Source organism: Cimex lectularius, unplaced genomic scaffold, assembly GCF_000648675.2.
Source record: "Cimex lectularius strain Harlan isolate CLEC.00 unplaced genomic scaffold, Clec_2.1 scaffold107, whole genome shotgun sequence".
NCBI classification, from domain to species: Eukaryota; Metazoa; Arthropoda; class Insecta; order Hemiptera; family Cimicidae; genus Cimex; species Cimex lectularius.
The window spans coordinates 1,493,196-1,515,893 of NW_019392698.1; the positions used below are offsets into that span (position 1 = coordinate 1,493,196).

The 22,698-nt window shown below is 36.0% G+C and overlaps 1 protein-coding gene across 1 annotated transcript in view; it reads right to left on the reverse strand.

The window, feature by feature from the left end:
- Nucleotides 1-12,040, reverse strand: part of LOC106670715 (Down syndrome cell adhesion molecule-like protein Dscam2) — a 548,059-nt gene extending 536,019 nt beyond the window's left edge. The window contains exon 1 of the mRNA XM_014401282.2: nt 11,876-12,040. The gene's annotated coding sequence lies outside the window, so the exon portion shown is untranslated. The remainder of the gene's footprint in view (nt 1-11,875) is intronic.
- Nucleotides 12,041-22,698: the final 10,658 nt, after the last annotated feature.

Below are 22,698 nucleotides of genomic sequence, written 5' to 3' on the forward strand. Positions count from 1 at the left end.
GCTACCACTCCTATGAGTTTAGCCCTCTCTATCTGTTGCAGTGAGTTTTCCAGTCTTACCATACAGTTTCTGCGTCTAACATCTAGAGTTTATCCACCTCTCTTTTTGTCTTTTTTTGAATGCATGGATTCATTATGAGATGGAGGATTCTATGTTTGTTTTTGTCGACCAAAGAATGTGTTCAGGGTCTATATTTGGCTTCGTAGATCGTTTTCTGGACAGTGTGACTGCCTTTTGTTCGCGTTTTGGCCTGGTGCACGTGATATCATCATGCTGTTGTGTTTCCCTAGGTTTTGGTGATTTTGGATGTGTTCTCTGACTAATTGACTAATGTCGGTAATGGCTAGCCCAGCGAGGATAAACAAATAAAAATGATTGATAATGTCCAGCGCAACTAGAAAAGCAAGACAAAAATGATCGGCAAAGACGAACACAACAAGAATAGGCAGATAAAAGTACCTTATATCAGAAGTTTTTTAGAAAATGAAAAATAGGCATATTTGGCTGGATTAGCCGGAGGTAAGTTTTGTCTCTAATATCCCAAGTTTCTATTAAAAATTCACAACTCCTCACGGTTTAATTGAAATTCATCGTTAATATAACCGATGTACTGCTGAATATTTCTTGGTTAGGTTAATATCAATAAAGTTTAAGTTTTGTCTTACTCTAACTGAGAGAAATCAGATTTAAATTAATAAAACCCTGAAATACTTCGAGAAAAAGAAGAACCTTAAAAAAATAAAACATTGTCCAGGAAATCGAAATATGTTTTACCATCTATAATTTTAAAACAAAAAATTTAATCTTGTTTGCAACCTCACTCGGTCACAACCTCAAAATTGTATTTCGCAACTAGCCTTAGGATGAGTTGAGAAATGAAATACATAATTCGTTACGGAACGATGTAACAAAGTAGGTTAAAATATTGGTTTGGACCGACATTAATTTGTGTTACTACCCTTACTCTCAGAGTAGGATTACGAAAACCCTCGTTTAACCCCGCAGTGTTCAGTGAAAAAGTCATAACAGGTTATGATTTTTAAAAAATAATGATAAATTCCATTCTATTTCGTTGGGGATGGCATACATTTTGACTTCGCAAATATACTTTGCCCGGAAACGGATGATGTAAATGTTGAAATTGACAAGGGGAAATGATAGCTCTCGTGGGGTTCTAATCCTAACGGTGAATGTAAAATACTGTCACACACTGTTAAAAGTCATCGATTTTGAGTTGCATCCATTGACAAATTTTCATTTAAATTACGGTGTATTCTGTAAGAATGAACCCAGGGGGCCGGAAAATAAATATATCATGTTGGAAAATACGAAGAATAAATCCCCGAGTTATGTTCAATTGTAATTTTACAAGTTTAGATGAATTCGAAGAAATGAAATTCTAGAAGAAACTAACGGGAAAATAGTGCTGGCATAGTTTGCAGAACCTACAACTATCCACAATTTAATTATATATACACTTGAACTCGAACGTAGAATATCGAGATATGTAATAGATGGTTATGCCTGTTGATGCCATGAACCATAAATTCAGAGTTTACAAAAATGTCAACTTAAAATACCTGGTATTTTGGAAAAAGGGATCCCAGTTAATACCTACGATATCTGGTATACAGAATACTTCAAATCCAAGCATAGTCCCGGAGCTGGCATTTATACAAAAAAAAATCAAGGATTGAATTCATATAAGCCTTGGGCAATATGTCGCTGTTTTTCATGCCGTGTCTGTAGCTTTTGAACACTTTGCCAAGGAGATTAAAATACTAGGTATCGTTAACAGAAGAATAGTGTAGGTGGTGAAGTCCATAGTCGTTTGGGCTTACACTGGCCATGTGAGGCATTGGGGAAAACAACAAAATTACAGTTGTCTGGGGTGCCGAGGGCACTGGTGGTAACGTTAAATCGGACATGGAAAGTTCCATGAAGACACTATCGTCTCTGAACCATTTTGTGCTATACCAAAGTGCCAAAAACGAGGAACCATCAAGGGATTAAAAATAAGACCTATGTTGGGGTTCCAAAACCAACCCCGCTTCTTAGTAGTGAACCCCAGGAAACGTTCGTCGCCGGCCTGACGGGATGATTCATAATTGATCATCCACACCGTGGCACTGTGCGAATAGGCAAAAGGGGCTCTGGTGCCCTACACTTTAACCGAGGTATTCAATTTCCCAAACCACTCCTCGCGAAACAATGTCCTAACATACACAGAGTCTTGAGCCAGACAGAAAAGAGCATCTGTCGTAATCAAAGGTGTTATGCGAACCGTGCCGAGTTACTCGTTGGCTGCCGGGGTCTTGATACCGGGCGACCTCAGAGAGTAACCTTACTCTATCAAACGGTGTTCCGATGGAGTTTACCATTTAGTAACTTAGCTACTCGTGGGAATCTTATGAGTAAAGTAAAGGATATTCAAACGAACCTGAAACAGAACATCACTGCTTCAAAAACTAACAGACAAACCTTCAAACGGACGTTCAGTCCACAGAAGAATGGGAGAGACACTACCTCTCCGTACCCAAGAACCCAAGAAAAGCAGCAGATCTTACGTAGGAAATCAATCAACACGCAAACGAAAGGCCCGAAACTTTCAAGTAGCAAAACAGAAAAAAAAGAGCGCCTCTTGGGAAACCAAATGGAAGAAAAAGGCGCAAAACTACCAAAACTAGGAGAGCCCGGCGGAAATACAGGACTGTCATAGCTTTATTTCTGGTTCTACCAGTCGCCACGCGCAGCATTGCGAAAATATTAACGTTTAACCTGCTAAGAAAAGAAGGGGCGTTCACGATCTTTCTGGACATTTCTCTATTCGAGTCAACACAACTTAACCTCTTACAAACATGAATACCCCTAATATTTGCAAAGTTTTACAGGTTTTACACACTTAAGAGCAAATATTTTAATTTTCATATAAATGATGGACATTTATTTCATTTGCAAGTAAAGGTTTGCTATAGAATGATCTGACGTGGAAACAATGGATGAAAAACAAGTCATCGAATGTTCTAATGATCATTGAATTTTTTTCGTAAGGTTGACATTAATCAGTTTAATTTGTCAGAATGTTTCGTTTCTCCAGGAAAACAGCATTAATTACCATCTTGATATCTGAAATTTTATGAGTAGATTGGAATAGCGATAAAAAAATCCATTATATACATATTTACATGAATACGTACATGCTATTAGATATCCATTAGGGGAAAATGCTGCCTGACCTCCCTCTGCGGTGAAAAACGGCTGGGAAGAAATTAGTTTCCAATAATACTGAAATAACGGCGTTGGGTTTCTTCCCCCTTGCTACCATAGAGCCTTTTTCTACAATAATACACAACCTTCTAATTTGATTTCACCTGGTCAAATCACTTTTTAATATGTTACATGAATTTGTTATTTAATAATTGTTTATTTTATGGCTAAGTTTAATCAACGTCGAAAACACTGCAAGAAAACGTAAGATTCATTCTTTTCTTCATCCGTCCCGTTTGATATTTCAGAGGCGTTTAGACATTTTGCCTTTAAACAATAGACTAAAGAAAAAACTATCGTAAATATAGATTCACCCTGCTCTTCGTCAGTGTCGCAGGGTGGTAGTTATCATCGCATGCTCGTGTGCTTTATTACACCTTAGGCAATCGATCGCGTTCGTCATCCGGGTTTGCTAATGGCGGTGACAGTACTCCTCACATATGCAGGCTCGGTCCCAGTAGTAGCCTTCAGAAACCTCCAGAACACTATCTTCTGTTTGACAGAATGGTTAAAAAAATGAAGAATTAAACTCAATGAAACCAAATCCCAGCAAATAACCTTTAACTTTTGCCGTATCACCTCACCCAATCTCTCAACTCTGTTTCTTTCTCAGCAACTGTCGTCCGTTTTTGGGACATTCGACAAAAGACTTACTTGGAACCCTACTTTCGACTCAAAAGAAAAGAACTGGACAGACATAAGGTACTCAAAAGTCTACTCAACAGATCGAAACTCGCAATAAAAAATAAACGAATCATCTACATATCATTACTACAATCAATTTAGACGTACGAAATTGAGCTGTGGAGCAATTCTAGCGGCTCTAGGGATCTTCAAAGAATCCAGACAGTTCAGTCAAAAATCCTTCGAATCATTGCCCGGCTCCCTACTTCCTATCCAACTTTACTATCCACACAGACATTCAAATCCTGTTGATCAGCGAAACCGGAAGAAGTCGATATGGACGCATCCATAACACCTCAAACTTCATCCCTACACTCTAGTCCAACACCTTTCAACGCGAATCATTCCTGACAACCCTTTAAATAATCAATATAATTTATAATCTTTAAGTAAGGTATGAAAAATGACAAAAAGGAGGAAAAATTCGAAAGGTTGGGTTGAAGTGGGAAGTTGGTGTTCGAGTGGATCGAAGTCACGGCAGTTCAAGTGGTAGAACTCTTCGACAACAAGACAAGAGGATCTTTAGCGTCTGTACCTGGCCTATTCGGCCTTATCGGACGTTTTGATTCTCAAGATGAGAGCTGACGCACCTCCGTATACGACGGAATGGTGTAGAGGCACCCCAGCCCTTAAGGGCCAAGACAGCCTCGCTCTCCGCTTGTCCAGTCCGGATNACTCGGATTGAGAAAAGGGCCGTGGATGAGAACACAAGGTGAGCCGTTTCGGGGTTTCGAGCCTCAAACCACACTATACCACTCGTCGTTGCCGCAGGTCCACATATAGTGGACTACGACTCCCAGGGTGGGTGAGTTCAAGTGGTAGAGTAGCGGCGTATTTAGCCGAAAGGTCGTGGGTTCGAATCACGCTCTTTTTTTTACCCATCCACCTCCCCGCTGTACGTAAGGGAGACCCTATACCGGCGGACCACGGCCACTAAACTAATTCAAATGGGATGCAAGTTTAGGAGATGTTATTGTGCTTAACGGCTTCCTTCGACCTTGCCCTGTAAGGGAAGACCCAAGGAAGGAGGGAAATATTTTTCTTATTATGAATTTACCTAATTTAATAGGTCTCCCCCTTGCTGGTTAATCCTTTTGAATACACTTTCTAATAAAGATATATACAATATTTTAATAAATAACTAACAATTATGGGTACAAGGAGTACGCTCGTGACACTGACTTTTTTATCTTAACCTATACCTTACATAAAGATTAATTAATTGAAAGATGTTATTTCGTTAATCGGACCACGAAATCTAATGAATATAATTTATAATTAATTCATATAATTGATTTAAAAATAATTAACAGATGACTTTATATCTTGTAACAAATTTCAGAAATATTGGTTCAGGAAGACAAGTTAAAAACCCTAAAATATTAAGAATGTTATTATTGGAAGTTAAACGTCAGTAAAAGAAAGTCGTAAAAACAGGCACATATATTAGATTGCGTGTGGGAAGAAATCATTTGGCCGAGTTTCGAAAACTAGAGGGCATTCAGAGTTAAGAGGCTCAATTTACTGCTGACTTGTAAACACGCGTGTATTTCCTTAATTTTAAATGATATTAAAGGCCAACTTAATATCAATAATATTTATTATGCAGGAAGAGATTAAATTTGCCCGGGATTAAATTGGCAGACTAAGGAATTAATATCGCAAAGACCGGGTCTGTGTTAATGAAACGCATTCTGGAAAATGGAGCTATATCGCCTTCAGCCGCCTTACATTCAACCGGTGCTACCATTTATCGAATCAGAACTAAGCTCTCGGGCCCGATAAAACGCATTCATCTTATTGCAGGGTAATCGCCTATAATGGCATAATAGTACGTAGCCGTGCTGTTCAATTTCACGTTAAGCGATAACTTCATCTGATTGATATCTCGAATATATTTCAATATAAGGAAAACGGGTTCGTTGAATTACACCTGCATTGCCGTATGTAAATGTGCCAATGTGAAAATGTCACAAGTATACAAAAATTTTAAAAAGAGGTCATAGTTTGCAGAATAAACTGTATTTATCGTCACCTCAAAGCAGTGATAGTAAAATGTGTGATGTTTAGTGACCGATAGTTAATGATTATTCGGAAATCGTGAGATGCGATCTGGTATGACGTAGGTTTTAGAAAAACATTTTCTTTATCGTGCCAACGTTTCGATCTTTATTAAGTTCATCTTCAGGGCCTGGGATTTATAAACATTGTTTAAATTTTACAAATACATGTAGGATGTGGGGAAAAATGAATTTATACAATGCTAGAAATTTTAGAATCAATCAGAGTATTTGTACTCAACCAAAGTGTTTGTTCTCCGTGTACATGTGCCAGTGAGATATTGATGATTTATGTTTATATACGTTGGATTTTGAAGAGGTGGGGTATGAAGTGGGGATAGAAAGACATTTTTATATGAGGAGTCGGTTTCTTGGAGATGAAAGGAGCTGACAATGGGAAAAAATGGGTAATGGTTCGGCCTGCTTATCCTTTCAGGATTATATAGACGGGAATTATTAGGGAAAGGAAAGCCAAATTGTTGAAGAATTAGACTATGTAGAAATATTTGATGTGTAGAATGTAATGGTTTTTATATGTGTGGTGATTAGTGACCGTTAATCGATATCTATTTAGAAATCGTGAGATGCGGTCTGGTGTGATGTAGGTTTCAAAAAAACATTTTCTTTATAGTTCCAACGTTTCGTTCTTTATTGAGATCATCCTCAGAGCCTGGGATTTACAAACATTGTTTACATATTACAATTACTTTGGATTTGGAAAAGTGAATTTATTCAATGCAAAATATATTTTATATATTCAATCAAAGTATTCTACTCACTCAAAGTGTTTGTCTTCTGTGTAATTGTGCCATTCTTGCGGGTCGTGTCGAGAGTGCCAGTGAGATTTTGCTGTTTTATGTTTATATACGTTGGATTTTGAAGGAGTGGGTATAGAAGTCGGTATAGAAAAGACATTTATGTATAAGGCGTCGACTTCTTTGAGGTGAAAGGAGCCGACGAAGGGAAACAATGTGTTGGTAATGGTTCAGGCAGATTATCCTTTCAGGATTATATAGAAAGGGATAAATAGGAAAAGGAAAGCTGAATTGTTGGGAAATTAGACTATGTAAAAAATATCTGATGTGTGGAATGTAATGTGATGATATAGGTATGTTATCTGTATTGAATTTGATTAATGATATTGGCGTAGCTGCGACTGAGTTTACATCTATCTGTTCTGTAATTGATGCTGTGTTTATCTCGGTTGATATAAACCATTTCTAAGAAATTACGTTTATTGTTCAAGTCCGGCAACTTACACTTACATCGGTATTACATCCCAACATCTAGATAACAGAGTAAAGCAACATATCTATGATTGCAAAAAACCCAAACAAAATCCTACAGCACTGGCTACCCACGATTTTGAACACCAACCTAATTTCAACTTCAACTATCCAAAAATATTACACACAGAAAAAAACAAACAATAACGTAACTTTTTAGAAATGGTTTACATCAAGAGAGATAAACACAGCATCAATTACAGAACAGACATGTAAACTCAGTCGCAGCTACGCTAATATCATTAATCACATTCATCGATAACATACATATATCATCATCATATCACACAAAACATATAAAACAATCGTTACATTCCACACATCAAACATTTCTACATAGTCTAATTTTTCAACAATTTGGCTTTCCTTTCCCTAATTATTTCCGTCTATATAATCCTGAAAGGATAATCAGGCCGAACCATTATCCATTTTTTCCCAGCGTCGGCTCCTTTCACCTCAAAGAAGCCGAGTCCTTATATAAAAAAATATAAAATGATTTATATCAACAGAGATAAACACAGCATCGATTACAGAACAGACATGTAAACTCAGTCGCAGCTACGCCAATATCATTAATCAAATTCAATACAGATAACATACCTATATCGTCATTACATTCCACACATCAGATATTTTTTACATAGTCTAATTTCCCAACAATTCAGCTTTCCTTTTCCTATTTATCCCTTTCTATATAATCCTGAAAGGATAATCTGCCTGAACCATTACCAACACATTGTTTCCCTTCGTCGGCTCTTTTCACCTCAAAGAAGTCGACGCCTTATACATAAATGTCTTTTCTATACCGACTTCTATACCCACTCCTTCAAAATCCAACGTATATAAACATAAAACAGCAAAATCTCACTGGCACTCTCGACACGACACGCAAGAATGACACAATTACACAGAAGACAAACACTTTGAGTGAGTAGAAATACTTTTATTGAATATATAAAATATATTTTGCATTGTATAAATTCACGTTTCCACATCCAAAATGTAATTGTAATATGTAAACAATGTTTGTAAATCCTAGGCCCTGAAGATGATCTTAATAAAGATCGAAACGTGGGCACGATAAAGAAAATGTTTTTTCTAAAACCTTCGTTACACCAGACCGCATCTCACGATCTCCAAATAATCAGTTCTAGTAAAGTAATTCCTGTCATCCAGGTTAAGTACCCTTAACGTCCAACGATGCGTTGGGTGTGGCAGAAGGGGGTGTCGAACCTATTTATAATACTCCATCTTATTCACAAATTAAAACTCCATGGGCTCTGGCGGGATTCGAAACTAAGACCACTGGCGTGGCAAATACGAGTCCACCATAACCGCTCGGCTATCGCGGACCCCCTTTTTATTATTTATATCGTCAAAAAATTTATTAAAACGTCCACTAACTGTTTTTGGCCAGCTATAGCTATTGCCGGCTTCTCATGTTTTGTCAAGCTCGCAATTTTTTTTTTATAACCTCTATGTTTTAGGTTTTACCTTTCCACACGCTATTAAAATGTCCTAATTCAATTAAAATACACATTCATACTATTAAAACGATTATCTAATCTAAGATTTGGAGGTTCACCGTGACGTCTTCCCGTCATTGACGTATCAAAACATTAAATAAAAATCACGCGTTCACTATCCTAAATTAGCATAATATGACTGGCCTTTGGGGATTCCATATTCCACACAGACGTTGTTTATACACACAACCACTCGCTCAAATAGAAACACTCACATAATCGGATAGTCACCAGGGTTTTTGATATAACGCCAGTGACTACCCCCTGTCAAACTGCAAATATAAATAAAACTAAATAACCAAGACTACTTTAGTGTGTCTGTGGGTACTCGATATCCCATCACATACACACCCACACATGTACGCTAATACGTACGTATAAATTCATTGTTTTCCACATCCTATTTGCATTTGCTAAATTTAAACAATGTTTGTAAATCCCAGGCTCTTAAGATGATCTCAATAAAGATCGAAACGTTGGCACCATAAAGAAAATGTTTTTCTAAAACCTACTTCACACCAGACCGCATCTCACGATTTACGAATAATCATCGACTAACGGTCACTAATCACCACACACACGCTAATATATACATTCACTCAAATTAAGGATATTGTTTCATCCAATGTATTGACTTTTTTAAAACGATTTTTATGCTTTATGTTGTCATTGTTTGAATATTTTACCATAAACCTTCTTGCGACGTACGTTATATTCATTTAAATAAAACTTATCAAAACGATAAAGCCCTCTTGAACCTCTGTTTCAAAATGTAAATTATAAATATATTTACGTTCTTTTGATATAAGATTCAAATTCAAAACAAAAAATGAAAATCTCGCTAACAAGCGTAGTATACAGACATGGGATAACGGATTTTAATGAAACTTTTTTTGTGGAGACAAGGTCAAAAAATATTTGCGTTCTTGCTAATGGGAACTAAAAACCATTAAAAAAGTTTTTAAAAGTGATTTATCCACTTTCAATAAACATTTTTCTCTCTTTATTATTCATTTATTTCAAAATTATTAAAATGTATTAATAGATTTTTTTGGTTAGAAAATAGTAAGGTAGATCGTATCAAAAAAGGTTAAATATATGAAAAGTACAATTAAAACTATTTAAAAAATAATTAGGATTCGTTTAAGAAGTTTAGAAAACATCAGACAATAAAAATATTAAAATATTAGTGTCCAAGGGTTGGTTCTTGCTAATGGACCTAGAAGCGGAGAAAAACCGGCCTCTGTTCCACTTTTATTTCCAGAGTATTTCATGTCAGTTGAATTTTAACCTGGGATTAGAAAATAATAAGCAGGACCGTTTAAATGAGATTAAACATATAAGAAGTTACAACTATGAACTATCGTTTCCAATAAAGTAGGTAAAAATTATGTATATATATGAAATTTGTGCCATTACGTGTAAATCATCGGATTATAAATCCGTGTAAAGTTTCCAATAGAACAAAGGGGTCATTTAAAAGTTATGACTATTTTCTTGATTTTTTTAAGGCAAAAATTATGAGTGACGCAATTATTTTTCGACCTATCCAAATATTTGTATTCATGAGTTGTTGATGAAGCACGAAGAAACTATGTTTACCGAAAAGGACAAAAACAATCATAACTTTGAAACGACTTTTATGACCCACGTGAAACTTTACACGGGTTTTCGCCTATTAAAACTACATGCAATGGGGTAAATTAAGTATCTGTATAAATTATAAAACAGCCCGACGTGTTTTTGTTGAATTCACAATTTCTCTCACTTAGGGCGAAACAAGATCTAAATTTTTTCTAGATAGTTTTTACCAAAATAAAATGTAAACATATCAGAAAAAAATCGCCCGGGTTAATTCAGCCAAATAATGTATTTTTTTTTTTTTTTGTTTTCATATTTCTGGGCTTTCATCGGTGTTTAAAACTAATCAAAATTTTTTAAAATAATTTTTTGACCTACTTTACTGGAAAATAGGATTTGAAAGCGAGTTTTCATTGTTCCAGCTTTTTATATAGTTAATCTCTTTTAATACGGTCCTTCTTATTATTTTCTTCTCCTCCGTTAAAAATGGACTGATATAAAACGAACCAGGAAATAAAGCACAAAAAGGTAGAATTTTCTCGACTCCTAAGTCCCGTTAGCAAGAACCCTTGGACACTAATATTTTTATTGTCTGATTGGTTTCCCCCCAAACAATTTTTTAAATTAAAACCGGCAATGCCACGTCCGTCGTCTCCGCTTGTTAGTGTGATAAACTGTTGTATGTTTTGAATTTGATTCTTCATTTTCTACAAAAAGGCGCAAGATGACAAGATTTTGTAAAATCGAAAAATTCAGGTTATTTCAAAAAAAGTAAAAATTATATAAATGCTTGTTGTTAATTGTTTTTATATGGCATCAGAATGTGTACTTATTAAGAAACCAAAAAAGCTTCGTTAAGCAAATTTTTTGTCAAATCTTGAGTTATGCTTTATTCTGAATGTTTACGAAATTTAAAAAAATTAGAACACTGTTAACAAGACAAACATTGGTTCAGGCTAAGGACCTGTTGGCGGCCGATTCGTTTATTTTTGAGGTTCCGATATTTTGAACGTGTATGAACAGCGTGAATTTAATTTTAATAAATAATATCCGTATTTTTTTTTTTTTTTTTTTGGAAATCGTGCCCAATCGAGTATTTATGAGCGATTTCTTTAGGGGTAGAGTTTTAATCTATTTCCCATAAATATTTGCAAAAATATATTGAACATCGCGAAAGGTCATATGTGTAAAAAATTATCCGTGAACTTTTTATTATTTTTTTTTTTTTTTTTTTTGGAAATCGTGCCCAATCGAGTATTTATGAGCGATTTCTTTAGGGGTAGAGTTTTAATCTATTTCCCATAAATAGTTGCAAAAATATGTTGAACATCGCGCTAAATTTAACGATATTTCATGCGATGTTGTTGAAAATTTGTCACAATTTTATTTATTTTTTTAAATTCGGAACGTGATGTGAAATATCAATTTGGATCTTAAAACGAAGATTGTAAGTTTAATTGAAAAACTTTACCTTAAGTATAAGAAGTCGTGTCGGATGGAAGTGGTGAACGACGTGTTCGAAGTCGGAGCGAGTTACATTTTACACGGAGCGAGAGCGGCTCTTTCACTGGTCGGCTTTCGTCGGGGAAGTGAATCAAATGTGGACTGGAGCCCCTTCCCACCCAGCGCCGATACAGTCCTGCGTGAACTGCACCGACGTAAATAAACCTGAGCGATGGAGAACGCAGCCTCCCGTTGTACCCCAATGATTGACATTATCCGCTATAAAATAATTTAAAATATACATGAAACGAAAAAATCCCGGCCTGTTCGACCTCATCCCACGCCAACGGGGATCCATCCCGATTCCTGGTATTTTTCCATTTGCTAATAAATTTGTAAGCTCTTTTATCGAACCCTTTATTCTTCCTTGCATTTATTGGGCTAGGGCAAAAATAATTAAGGCATTGAAAAGGCAGCCAAAACTATTTTTAACATCTTTGCCAACGTGTAACAAGTGTTTTTATTTTTTCGGATTTATGATGGTATGGGGTCGAGGAATAATTCAGTTTTTGTTTGTGTGTGTCTGTCTACTGTGTAAGGGTTTTTGGAAGAAAACCGATGTTTTTCTGGCGACCGGTTTCGACTTTATTCATAAGTCATCCCCTGGCTTGTATCATTTAAGTCGATGTTTTTTATCCAATCTGACGTTCTCTCATAAATGATACAAGCCAGAAGATGACTAAAGCGGGGAATACACCCGATGCAACGCTATGCGACGCTACCCGACGCCTTGTCACGTTTTGGTATGGTGTGCACATCTATGCGACGTCAAGCGCACGCCACGTACAATCACACAGCGGGTATCACAATCAGTATCGCAATCGCAACGCCTCTTTTGTTCTTAATGCACTATTTTGAACACAACCATGCAAGAAATTGTTAGTTAAATTTAATAGTTTTGAATAAAGTTATTCCAGTTTTTCGATAATTTTGATAAAAACTTATGAATTTTTGATCTTGTTTAATTTGATTTACATTAAAATAGGAATGCTGTAATTAACATAACGACAAAATTACATATACTTAGATTGAAACAACCTACAAAAAATATGAGTGTCCTGTTCTGACTCTACTCGACGAAAATAGACGAAAAATTTAAGAGCAAAACCATGAAATAAATTGTTAGTTAAATTTAATAGTTTTGAATAAAATTATTCCAGTTTTTTGATAATTTTGATAAAAACTTATGAATTTTTGATCTTGTTTAATTTGATTTACATTAAAATAGGAATGTTGTAATTAACATAACGACAAAATTACATATACTTAGTTTGAAACAACCTACAAAAAATATGAGTGTCCTGTTCTGACTCTACTCGACGAAAGTAGACGAAAATTTTATGAGCAAAACCATGAAATAAATTGTTAGTTAAATTTAATTGATTTAAATAATGTTATTCCATTGTTTTGATCAATTTTCTACCAAACCATTAAAATTAATTTTTAAATTAATTTTTTTTTAAATTTCTATATTAAAATAAGTATGTAGTTTGAATAAAAATATGAGTGTCCTGTTCTGACTTTAATCGACGAAAATAGACTAAAATTTTATGAGCACAACCATGTAATAAATTGTTAGTTAAATTTAATTGTTTTAAATAAAGTTATTCCGGTGTTTTGAACAATTTTCTACCAAACCATTAAAATTAATTTTTTTTTAAATTTTTATATTAAAATAAGTATGTAGTTTGAATAAAAATGTGAGTGTCCGGTTCTTTTGTCTTCGACTGTACTCAATGCTACCCAACAAAGATCAGCGTGGCCTGGCATCTGGCAGATATGCACGGGGATAATTCAATCTTATGGAAAATTGGAGTTTGGATTTGCGTCGAGTAGCGTTGCAACGGGTGTGTTGCCGGCTTTGAAGTCGGTACAGGGACATGAAGTTAAGAAGTAAATGAACAGGCTGGCCAACTAGCCTAACCTGACCCAAACCACAACTAGTTGCACCTGAGTGTGTGGTTAAGTTGGAACTGGAAAAATGGCTTGAGTAAGAAAAATTCAAACACTGGACAAAAGAATCAGCTATGAGGCAAGCAGGGTTCAAATTTATGCGACTTAAGTCATTAAGTGTCCGCATGGTTGGCGTTGCGACATGTGGCTTGGCGTATCGTGAAGAAGACTCGGCTTCTTACTTTTTACCCATGCTTGACAAAGGCGATGCTGTTTCCCGCGCGTTTTGTCAATTTCTTGGCAATATTTCTCTGCTGTGATAATTTCAGCATTATATTATAAGTAAAATTAAAGAAAAATTGAAAGGTAAGGCGTTTGTGAAAAAAGTGAAGTGGACTTAGTTCATCGTAAAGCTTTATAGAGGAATATATTTTATCCTTCTTCACGACTTTGAAACTATTTCTAATGATCCAAATAGTTAAAATATATAAACATGTATTCACAGCATTAAAAACGTTGAGTTTAAAATGAATCAGTTTAGTACAGTAGGCGGGAAATAGGATATTCGTTCATTCGACTTTTTGTACAATAATTATTCAGAAATCGTGAGATGCGGTCTGGTGTGATGTAGTTTTCAGAAAAACATTTTCTTTATCGTGCCAACGTTTCGATCTTTATTGAGATCATCTTCAGGGCTCAAAGTGTGCCCTCTCAACACGACACGCAAGAATGGCACAATTACACAGAAGGCAAACACTTTTAACTGTAAACTTAATGTTTTTCTGAAACCTACATCACACCAGACCGCATCTCACGATTTCTGAATAATTATAGATTAACGGTCACTAATCACCACACATTTTTGTACAATGCTAGACAAATACGGTTTATAGATTTTCCTGTTTAGAGGTCATGCCCAACAAATTTTCCATGGTGCTAGAAACAACGTCGAACCTATTTAGTTATGACAGGTGAGGTACCCCTGGTATATTTATTTATTATGCAATCATTTTTCATTTATTGCGCATTTCTTTGATCAAATTTGAAATATATTTGATTTTGTGGAATTTAACATTATTAACTCAATATATTGTCTATTTTGTCAATAATATTTTTTTAATAATTTAACCGATATATTTGTTTTTAAGGCGTTATCATATTCTCACTTCGTCATAACATTTACGTATTAGGGATAATAAAAAGAAAAAGGGATGAGTCTTCAGGAAAAAGACCAAGTAGCTGGAAAGGAATCAATATGAACGTTATAATAGAGTAGTTGGAGTAGACGTAAAAGGAGGATCGCTGTCAATGTTAATGGACAGCATGAAATACTACACGGCAGCCGAAACAAGAAAAACTTGGAGCAGAGACGGGACAAGGCAGGAGTAAGGAGAACCTTCGATGATGGCCATTTTTTTTTTTTTTAAGCGAGAAGGAGGATGCAAATTTAGACAGAACATTCAAACCAATTAATGACAATAAACATAAGTAATACACAAGTCTATGTGTGTATGTCGGAGCTTTTAATTTTTCCTTGGAACAAATGTTCAAATGAACAAAAAAGGCACTTTTCTTAATACCTGTGATTTAATTTTGTGAAACCACCAAGCTATATTATTTAAAATCTACCGCTAACTGTTTAAGCCCTCCCGACATAAATACTGCCCTTAAATTAGCAGCATCTGCAGCATGCTGTTTTGCAAATTTTGTTCAGAGGTTTTCTAGATTTATTCTAGAAGATTTAACCCCAGGCGAAGTCACTGACTACTCTCTATGGAAGGCTATAGAAAAAATTTAAAAACTAATCGTCCAAATTCCTCCATTAAAAAAGAGGATGGTACATGGGCGAGAGACAGGAGAGAAAAACAATCAGACTGAAATATGTTCCCAGCATCTGGAAATTCGCAGAAGTCATTATGATATAAAAAATAAATAAAATAAAATAAAAAAAACCGGCGAACGAGGTCAAATCATATAGGCCATTATCGCTACTACCAAAAGCCTCTAAGCTTTCGAAAAGTAATTATTAAAAACCTTGTAGCAAAAAAAAATCATCCTCACCACCAATTTGGATTCTGCATTGTTCTTAAGACGTACTATTGATAGTATTTTCTCTAATTCGATCTCTGAGTTTTATAGTGTTATGTCCACGAGTTTAAAAATTACTAACAAGGAGGGAAAATTCGAAAGGTGAGTTGAAGTGGGAGGATGGTGTCTGAGTGGATCGAAGTCACGGTAGCTCGACGGGTAGAGCAGCGGCGTATTGAGCCGAGGGTCGTGGGTTCGAATCCCGCTCCTGACACTGACTTTTTTATCTGAACCAATATCAAAAAATTAGACAAGTGTAGGAAGGTTACGTCCAAAAGCCAAGATAAAGGATTTCAGTTGCAAAAATGATCAAAAATTGCGTTCACAAAGCTGCCACTGATCACAGCACCCTCAATCAATTTGAATGCAATTATGAGATGATAGGTCATCAAAAAAATATTATAGACCTGTACAGAGGGTTGGTGAGTTTAGTATCAGGAAGCCTAATAAAATGTTAAACTTTGTGTATTGTGGCTCTCGTTATTTTTCGACCTAGTATCACTATAAAACGTTTCGACGAAATCGGTGACCCTAAGAACTTAGGTTACTCTTGTTAGGTCCAAAATAAAACTGTAGAAAAAAGTTTTTTTTTCCACTAGGGAACCGCGGTGGCTGAGTGGTTTTTGTGTGCGACTTTGCTAGCGGTTCTGGGTACGAATACCGGGAGAACCCATGGCTTTTTAATTGATAATGATATGAGAAATGTAATGTAATGCGGTTTGACCCCTCGTCCGTGATACTCAACGTAGTTGGCGTTAAGCCCTCCTGTATATACCAAGTACAATGTACACTCTGACCACTAAAAAATTCATTTTCAAGAATCCTTGGGTGCCTTACAGACATGAGTCACCGTGTCAATTGCCTTACCCCTCTCGCAAAACAGGGTAAAAAAGATGTTTCTCAGCGAAATAGATTAAGATTGTACCCCCGTGAAAAGGTGCATAGGATGAGACTTTTAGGAAAGGCGCTTATTGGCGTATTGAAGCGCGATGACTCGAAGCCCACGAACCGTGCTACACAGGTAGCGTTTTGGTACGCATAAAGCGGGAACACTCTTACCCGATGTAACGCTATGCGACGTCAAGCGCACGCCACGTAAAATCACTCAGCGCGTGTCACAATCGCAACGCCTCTTTTGTTCTTAATGTACTATTTTAAGCAAAACCTTGTAATCAATTGTTTGTTAAATTTAATTGTTTTAAATAAGATTATTCCGGTGTTTTGATAAATTTTCTGGCTAACTATCATAATTAAATAATTTTTATAAANGCATAGCATCGGGTAGATGTGTACGGGGGTAATGCAACCTTATGGAAAATCGGAGTTTTGATTTGCGTCGGGAGCATCGGGTAGCGTCGCATGGCGTAGCATCGGGTAAGTGTGTTTCTGGCTTAAAGCAATGCAGTTCCACACTGCGCACCTGTTTAATTATTTTAAGTCAGATAAGGTTATAAATGTGCTAGTTAGATTTTTATTAAACATGAAAAACGAATAATTCTATAATAAAATTAACGTTGGTAAACTGAAAAACAATTAAACAGGTGCGCAGTGTGGAACTGTATTGCTTTATGCGTGCCAAAATGTCTCGTCTGGCTAATGTGCATATGCATATTAAAACTCTATTTAAAAACTAAACTATTATATTGCATATTAAAAAACTCTAACTAAAAAGCTATTAAAAAATACATAAATAAATTTAAAAATAAAGAAAACTCCTTAAGATTCCATTCGAATTTATTTATTTAAGATTCCATTGTCAGAGCTGTAAGCAGTGACAATTTTTAGGCGTTTTTAAATCCTGCATATTGTTTGCTTGGTTCCTGGGTACCAATAGAACAGAACCCTCGGACAAATATCTTCATTTTGTTTAAGCTATTATCCACTAAATGAGGTTTCGTTCAAATCGGTGACCCAACATTAATATGAACCATCTCCGAACAATTAGATCACTGTTTTGACCAGGTTTCGTTCATCCCTTAATATTCCATTTATGTGATATAGCCGGGAGTGCGATAGTTAATATGCCGACATTCAGTGACGTTGATGATACAACCTAACTAATAAAACTTTACTTAAAACAAACTAAATATAAGAAAAACTTCGAAACGCAGCATAACTTTGATAACACATCTTGTTTCCCTTTTTTAATCCTTGTACGGATTTAAAACGATGTTTTTATCTTTGAATGCATTTAAAAAATTCTTACCGAATTAATTTTGATTTGATAATTTTACTGTTATATTTCATTATAGAAAGCGAGAAATGTAATACTGTTACTAAGATTGTGAAATTTTTATTATTTGTTATAGCTGTTCGAGTAAACAATTAGAACAACCTACAGAAACCCCAGTTTCCAAATTGGCATTGTCCTCATTTGAACATTAATACATTTACCACACAAGCTTTTTTAAATTAAAATTTAATTAAGAGCAATGCCAGTAATAGCGTAACAGCTTTAGGGATAAAAACTGATAACATTTGTCTTGCTTTTGAGAAAAACAAGAGCTAAAAGGATTAATTAATTCCACTGAGAATTTACTTTCGTCTGAGTTAATGCTTCTAAAAGTGTTTAGAAAAAAATTACTCTGAAACCCGAGAGCATCTTAGAAATGAAAGACAATTTTATCCTGATCCGCTAACAGGTTTCCTTATTAATTACAATACAAACGTAGGACGAGATTATCACAAAAAATAATAATGCTGATAATCAATTTCAAAAAGTTAATTAAAAGTAATTAGTTAGAAACCCTAGACGACAGTTTCATGTTCAAGACCACACTTGAGATTTTATAGTATTGTGCTGCTTCGTCATTCCGTGGTGTTACTTCACCTCAGTGTCAGGGATACTGACATAGCCCAATCCTATTATCCACAATTATAGAAGACCATTGTGCCGCTAATATTAATACATACAACCGCTTGTTTTTACAGACACAAAATTTTTGCATCTGATGTGTTCTATGCAATTTAACATTGAACCTTTTCTAAAACAAAAATATGATTTAAATTAATTAATCTTTATGTAAGATATTAGTTCAGATAAAAAAGTCAGTGTCAGGAGCGGGATTCGAACCCACGACCTTCGGCTAAATGCGCCGCTGATCTACCACTTGAGCTATCGTGACTTCTATCCGCTCGAACACCAGCTTCCCATCTCAATTTTCCCCCCTTCGAATTTTCCTTTCCTTTTTGCTATTTTTCAAATGTCGTAAAATCTATTTGATTCTCGGCGACAAATGAAAAGGCCACGGAGAGTTTTAGTGAAGATATTCTTCATTTAACTTATTAAATTCACTAGTTTTGTGGTCCGCTTGGCCAAATAACATCTTTCAATTAATTTTTATCTCAATCAATACCTTACATAAAGATAATTAATTGAAAAATGTTATTTGGTCAATCGGACCACGAAATCTAATAAATTAAATATGATTTAACGTAGAACCGGTACACTGGCGGCTTCAGAAAAATGGCTTTTAAAGGCACAGAGACCCAGTGCTATCGTCCTTCAGCCTTCAGAAACCATAGACTCGTTGGAAGAAGGTCAAAAAATTTCAATTAAATCGAATCACAGTAAATGAATAACCTCTTCACCTTTTCTCCAAACTACTACCACTCTGTTCTACTACCAGCAACTTATGTCCACTGTTTGGGACTTTCGACAAAAGACATAGCTGGAACCCCCACGACGACAGATCGAAACTCTCAGTGCAAAACAAACGATCCATCCACGTAAAATAACCTTACTACCACCATTCTGGACGCAAGGAATTTAACAGTTGGGTTCAATCATGTATTTCAGCATACAAAGAATCCAGTCACTCGAGCCAAAAATCCTTCTTCAAACCATTGCCCAAACTACATACTTCGTACTTCGTTATTCATCTCACTATCCAGACTTCCAAATCTCTTTTGTTCTCAAAACGGGAAGAGGTCGATACAGACGTCTCCATTAAACCCTCGAACAATATCACATCCCTCTAGCCCGATACGTTTCAACCCGAAGCATCCCCGACAAGCCTGTAAGACGCCTAAAGCTCCAATGGCCTCCAAAGGAGAATGTAAATGGTGCTTTGTTAAGGTGCCCCTAAACTATCAAGTGGCTTTATGAAATCTTTGAGTAAATCGATTGTATCAAGCGTGATTGATTGTGTAGAAAACTGATTGACGCTTGAAGCAAGCATTGACGGTGATTGATAGGAAGTTTGAATGACTCAAGCAGATGATCAACCGGCTTGATAGCGTAGGGCAATTTTCATCAAGCATTGCGTCAGTCACTCGGTGGAAGTCATGGCGTCCACTACCGAAACCGCACTTCCCGAAAACTCGGAGCGGGAATTCATCAGTTTGTTGATAGATTTATATCGTGATTGTCCCGAATTGTGGAAAGTAAAGAGTAAAGATTATGTTCATGAGTGAAGCGGTTTCTCAGTTTGTACCACTCCTTAGCCCACCGTCGTTTTTTCTTTTGCTGTTTTTTCTGCTTCAGGGCAACTAATGTTAAGACTAGGAAGCCTAAATCTGTATTTGAAACCATTCAGCACCGAAACAAAACAAAAAATCAAACAGCGAAACGCACTGCTCCACTTCAGGGCTTCCACTGATGAGGGTCGAGGGAGTTTTGACCGAAAGATTGAAGGGTTGATTGAAGCACGCTTGTAGCTCCCATCAAGCATTTGATCAAGCCGCTTGATAGTGTAGGGGCACCTTTAGGAGTTTAATCAATGTATCATTTCTCTGCTCTAACAATGTTTTAATATAAAAATTATGAAAACGACTAAGTTGCTTATAGCGCTCTAGCTCTGTTGCAACACAATATAAATTAATTTAAAAAACAACCTTAAATCGATAAAAGGAGCTAGCAATGGACGATGTTTTGATTCCAACTGAACTTGTAAGTTGAGAAGTCTACTTGTAAAACTTCTTTCAAATTACCTTCTTCGGATTGCTTCAGACCCTTCGAAGATTAAGTTATTACGCCTGGAAATAATTTTACGCCTTACTGTTACATTGGTGGGGGGGGGGGTTCAATTCAACTCCAAGTTGCATATTCTTTTCTCAGAGCATTTCCGCTTCATTTCTAAGCCGTACTTTGTAGAAGGAAGTGCCAATTTCTTGTCTGACAAAACAGATATTACTTCTTATTTACATCCTCCATATCAAGAACTTGTGTTGAAGATTTTGGCGAAGATATATTACCTCGTGTGGTTCTCTAAATTTATCACATTGGGGTAAACAAATGTTCTATAAAAATTGATTGAAAAACAGCAGTTGCAAGGAATAAAAATCGTGATTTTGTAGGATGAAAAAATAAATAACACCTGTTCAGGTGCACACGTGACTCTTATAGGTTATTATATTAACAAGTGACCTCTGGCATATGGCATTTGCCATTGCTGTAAATATTTTTGTATTTGTATTTGTAGAGCTATTTTTTTAGTAAAATCAAACATTATTATTTTTATAAAGAAACTTTTAAATATAAAAATTTATATATTATAAGAATCTTTGTAATGTTGTATAAAGTTATGAGCATACGGAATAATGCTTGGAATCTCAGTGCCGGTGTGATTTGTCTCTGAATAATCCGTATGTAATAAGGTTTTCCGGTCTCTAAGATTAATTTAGCAACAGCCAAGCGCGATTAGAGGCCGGGAATAAAATTTTCGCATTGTAATCGATTTCCTGACTCATCCGTAATCAAACCGCCCCATTTCTGTTTTCCTTAATTCGGTTTATGTTAAGTTGTTAATGTTAGGTAGTAAATAAAAGGGGTATTCACGATGTAAGATGTTAACTCGTGTTAACTCGAATAGAGAAATGTCCAGTAAGATCGTGAATGTCCCCTTCTTTTCTTAGCATGGTAAACATTAATTTTTCCGCAATGCTGCGCGTGGCGATTGGTAAAACTAAAAGTAAAGCTATAACAGTCCTTGAAGGCTTGTTGTTTATTTTAGTTTTGGCTTGTGTTAAATTGTAACATGCCAGAAGTTAATAAAAAAAAATTAATCAACTCTTTCATTCAAAATGCCATCTATGCACTCGAAAGCACTAACAAATGACACGCTTCAATTCGTGCCGACATACCTAACTTGTATCCTAACCTCTAACAGCCTACTACTTTATAGAATAGGGGATGTATATTATGAATGAGAGTATAAGGACAGGTCAGGAATTAACAAAAGAAATGTATTGGTCTGATTTAATTAATGCGTATTTAAGAATAAAAATTCGTGTAAACAAAAAAAAAAACAGCTGTTAAATTCATGGAAGCCATGTTGGTTCACCTCTGCCCTAACGGATAGCAATGTGACTACATTTTCGACCTAACATCTAACATTGGCCCTGGCCTGTTAGATCGAGCTATGTTAACTAGCCGATTCTTACAAGTCTACGTCATCATTTTTCTCGATCTAACACGACCCAACAACAACAGTTAACAGGGTTAACACGGAGATCGTGAATACCCCTAAAGCCTCTNGACGTCCCAACCTCCGGACTTGACGACCTCGGTCTCCTTACGCTATAAAAGTAATAAAAAACGCTATTAAAAGAAAGTGGAAGTGTCAATGGGCCGGATCGGCAGGTAAGCATTCGATAGCTGTACCTCGGAGGATCTGACTGTAGAAGGGTCATCCTCACCGGATTAAGGATAGACCATGCGAGGTTGACACACGGACACTTACTTTTGGGCCAATGCCCACGTATGTAGACTTGTTGAGAAAGGCTGTTCGATCTGTCCCACCCAATTGAACAATGCACCTCCTTGGCTCTATATAGAGAGCGTGTAGGAATGCCATCAGACATGGTAAT